Genomic DNA, 4,866 nt, shown 5'->3' on the forward strand with positions numbered 1-4,866 from the left:
AAAATATTCCACACTTTCCTACTATCCACTCCTCTGTTCAATGAATGGACTGTGGTGGTTAAACTCACACTTCTCCCCCAAGACAGTGATTTTTAAAAAAAACAACAACCAATGGCACTAAGATATTGCTACATTGCTGGGGTGTTGTAACAATAGGCTTAGCAGGGTCTCTGGATTCCCAACTTCTATTTTTTAAGTAAGTCTCTGTCGCCTTCTTCATGGAAATATAAACAAAAAGGCATATCTCTTTAGGGATAGGGTCTAGAAACTTTTTTTTTAATGAAACCTGGGAATTCAGAGAACCTGTTTAGCCTATTGTTGTAATGCTCAGGTTACACAGTGATAGGTTAGCGCCATTTTTAAAAGGGGGGAGGGATGCAATCAATGGCAACTTCACCCACACTTGAAAATTATCATCATTGAAGGAACATATACAAGCAAATAAGCTGACCCCACAGTTGTGAAAATATAAAGGGAAGGCAGATATGTGGAAGAACTATGACCAAAGTGATTCCAGTGCTATAGATTAACTTCCAATTAAATAAGGAATAAGTAGAGCAAGTAGAAAAGCCCATGAATTATTATCTTAGAAAGTGAAGAAAGAAAAGAAAGCAGAGTTACCTGAGAGAGGGATTCAAAGAAACATATGGTGGTACAGAGAGAAAAGATGGTCAGCCCTCAACAGAGAAGAAAATATAGATTTAAAAAGCTCAAGCTAAGTCTAAAGGAAAAAAATAGAACTCTGTAGTTAGTATACTAATTTGCCCCCTCTTAAATTAATGGAAATGTAGAAAAGTCCTGTGAATGATTTGATATTAAAACCTGGGTTGACTATTTTAATATATATTGACATATGGGTCTCTATGGAATATGAAATGTTTAAATTATCATTCTCTTAAATATTACCTTAATAAGGAAAAATAACAAACAGCAGAACCTTGTTCTCAAATCCACATCTAAAAAATCTGCTTTCTCAAAAAAGGCATTTGACAGGAAAAAGAAGAAACACATCTTACAGTACACATCTTATCAAACAGAACACTTGAAGAGGTCTTATAGTGAACTGGTCCTTTGGTCCATCGAGATCAGTATTTTTGACTCGGCTCTCCAGAGTCTTACACATACACTTATATCACCCGCTACCTAATCCCCTTGACTGAAGACACTAGGCATTGAACCCAGAACCTTCTGCATGCCAAGAAAATGCTTTACCAATGCAAAAGCATAATCATGGTGTAAAAGCAGCAGGGTAAAGCAGAAAGTACCCAAGAAGGAGGCACCTGAACATCAAGACAAAAGTAATGACTGTTAAGCAATTATACAACTTTAAGGCTGATGATGAAGAAACTGAACTTATTCAAGATTTTCTATTCTTTGGCTCCATCATCAACCAAAAGGGAGACTGCAGTGAAGAAATCAAGAGATTAAGACTGAGAAGGCCAGCCATGAACAAGCTGGAAAATGTAAGGGTGTGCCACTGCTGACCAAGTTCAAAATAATTCATACTATAGTATTCTCAATCACTATGTATGAGTATGAATGAAGAAAGTTGACATCAAGAAACTTTATTCAGTTGAAATGGGGTATTGGAAGGACTGCCAAAAAGACAAATAAGTGGGTTCTGCATAAAATCAACCCTAGAAGCTGAAATGGACCAACTGAGGGTACTGTACTTTGGTGGGGGGTGTACTAGAGGCATTCCATGTGTGTGTGTGTGAACTAAAGGCATTCCCAAGGATGAAGATGACTTTACTAGACTTCCACCAGGATTTGGAGCAAAGAATGCTCCCCGTGCAAGCCTTGGATTTACACCACCCAAAAGGATTGTGTAAGTACATTTAGCCCTACAGGGAACTTTTGAATGGCCAGGGAGTTTCTAGGACTTGCTAACTTCCTATTCCACTGGATGCATTGCAGTGGCATGGTAGCGGTGCCATTCCTGGCCGCCGTGACCAGAGGTGGGATTCAGGGGGTTCCGAAGGTTCTGTAGAACCTGTTGTTAAAATTTAAAATATCACTTTTTAAATTCTTAAAATATTTTATTAAGTATTAATATTTTAATACTGAAAATAAAAAAGTGATATTAAAATATTTTAATACTTTTTAACAGTCATTATTTGAATCCTACCACCATCGGAACCTGTTGTTAAAATGTTTGAATCCCACCACTGGCCGTAACCCTCTGGATTGTGCTGTACAAAAGTCAATAATGCTAGGAAAAGTTAAAGATATCAGGAAAGGAGAAAAATCCAACATGAGATGGATTTGTTCAGTTCAACCAAAGAAACTATGACTTTCAAACCACTTTCACAACTGTTTGAAAGTGGATTTTGCTATTCTGCACAGCTTCAAAGAGCACTGAAAGCAGTTTGAAAGTGCATTATTCTGCATGTGCGGAATGAGCCAAAGTGAATTCCAATAAGATGGGCTGAATTCACTGTTATAGATATAAGCAGGGATGGACTTTTTCTCACAATCAGAGATTCTGATCTATATAGTTCCTAAGGTCTCTCAACCTGCTCCATACAGCAGCTCAAAAAAAAAACCACCTTTCCCCCCCACAATACTCCCCAAAATAGCTTTCTTCTAACAAGTAGAAGAGACACGTAGAAATACTCACTGCATATTGTGAGCATATTCCTCTGATCCACATTCCATCCTGATTGTAGTGTAAACTGAATTAGACTAAAATCACCTTATGAAAAGCAGCCATACTTCTTTACTTAGGCCCTTTCCATACAGGCCAATTAAACCAGGAGAACACTAGTAACAAACCCGGGGGGGCGGGGGGGGGGGGGCTTCACGCAGATCCCATTACTAATGCGGATCGGATCAGCATTTTTCCCACCAACCTGGATTATTCAAGAATTGCAATTTTCGCTATTCTTTTGTTTTAACACACCTCACAGCTGCGGCCAAGTGAACGGCCAGGCAGGAGGTGTATTTAAACAAAAGAATCTCAGATGTGTTTGATGTTCCCCGGCTCCCATCTGCACAGCCATGAAGGCACACAGGGCCTTATCATGGCTCTGGGGGACCGACCATGCCTGCCTGTGGAGCTATGCATCAGAGACAGGTAAGACGTGCATGTATGTGGAGGCGCCTTTCCATGAGACAGCCAGCCATGTGAATGGATCGGGGCAAGAATGGGTTCATGTAACCCGCCTTTCACCAGTGTTTACTGGTCCTTGCAGAAGGGGCCTGAGTGTAAAGTTTTAACTTTGAAGTCTAAGATCTGACCCAGTATCACTGCTGCAATTGTCATTCTGTACAAAACATTTATCAACAGCCACTGAAAGTGTTGCAGAGACTCCAAATGTGATAAATGTATGGACCATATTATCCTTCACTCACGAAATGCTTTTATATGTAATATAGTAGCCAAACCAGATATTACTAAATATTACTAAATATCACTAAATATAACACAAGTTGCTGCTTAATCAAAAGAACCGACAGAACACGCCACAACTACATATAAGTGAATACTACATTATCACTACACTTTAGCAGTCTTTTGAAAGTGGACTGTCTTGTTCACCTTAGCAAATCCAGTTGATGATTGAAATACCACAAAAACAACAACACCGTATCCAACAATGTATGGAATGAATTGTCACATCAGCAGCTATCACAACAAACATGATTCAAAATGGTCTAATCTATTATCTAATAATCTCTCTGGACAGTGATCACCCAAGGAACTTCATGGTTGAATGCAGACTTGATTCCCTGAGTGATCTCACCAGACTTTGGCCTTTTTCTCACGAGTTGTTTACAACGAATCTTGCTGCCTAATGCTACTTTTTCTCTTTTAATTCCACACTTTTTTTGCTCAGTTTGGTTCCAGAAAAGTTTTCTATTCATTCTTCCTCCACTTTTTCCTGAGCACCTCTACTGTGGTGTTTTTTCAATCCGTTTTTGAGCCAGCTTCCTTTGAGCATGTGATCATGTTAAAATGGTCTCTATTTCTCTGCCCACAAAACACCTGGTCCTTAGCCATACCTTCATGTAGTTGTCCAAGCTCCCCATCAGCCATTTTCTCCTTCTCTGTTTCCAAAAGGAATTAATTTTTTGCTCTATTGTATTAGTGATTTAGTGTAGGGGCATATAAATAGTATTAACTTTATAAACTTCATTTCAAATGAAGTTGTCAATTTCCTCCAGTAAAACCAACTTTCCTTGTCAATTTCATTAGCACCTAACTGCCAATACATTGCATCTTCACCTTAACATGACATGCTCATTTGGGATAAAACTGACAAAGCTCAAACAATCGACCTGTGTCTTTGCCCTTATCTTGCATTGCTAATGCTATAAAGACTTTAAAAAAATCTTTTCAAAACAGAGGACTAGCGGGATAAGAAAATGGCTGAGGGGGAAGATTGGTCTTCTGCATCGTGGATGACATTCCACCACCATTAGGAATAATATCTTTTCAGCAGCAGTGTGTCAATAAATACAAATGAAGAACGGGGGCGGGGGCGGGGGCGGGGGGGGGTGAAGGGAATGGAGGTGTGTGGAATTATTTCCCAGGAAAAAAAAGTTTCCAAAGCACAGGTTTGGACCACCAGGAAAATGTGTGGTTAAAGGTCCTTCAGTACTCTGACCACGAGCCCCGTGTCCCAAACACAAGCTCAGCCGTATTTCTACACGTCATGAACAGCTGTTAACAGTAAAGAGGTAGGGAGAGAAGACAGTTGACCACGCGAGTGTACGCTCCAAGTCCAGTGGCAGCTCCTTCGCCTTCCCACGACATCGTCTCTCATTCTCTTACTACCTGCCGCCCCCTGGAGGGAAGCTTTAGCAACGCTGCTTGGGTTCTGCGTAACGTCGCTCGTATACCCGCCTATACAGCCAATCCTT

Source organism: Sphaerodactylus townsendi, linkage group LG01, assembly GCF_021028975.2.
Source record: "Sphaerodactylus townsendi isolate TG3544 linkage group LG01, MPM_Stown_v2.3, whole genome shotgun sequence".
Taxonomy (NCBI): Eukaryota; Metazoa; Chordata; class Lepidosauria; order Squamata; family Sphaerodactylidae; genus Sphaerodactylus; species Sphaerodactylus townsendi.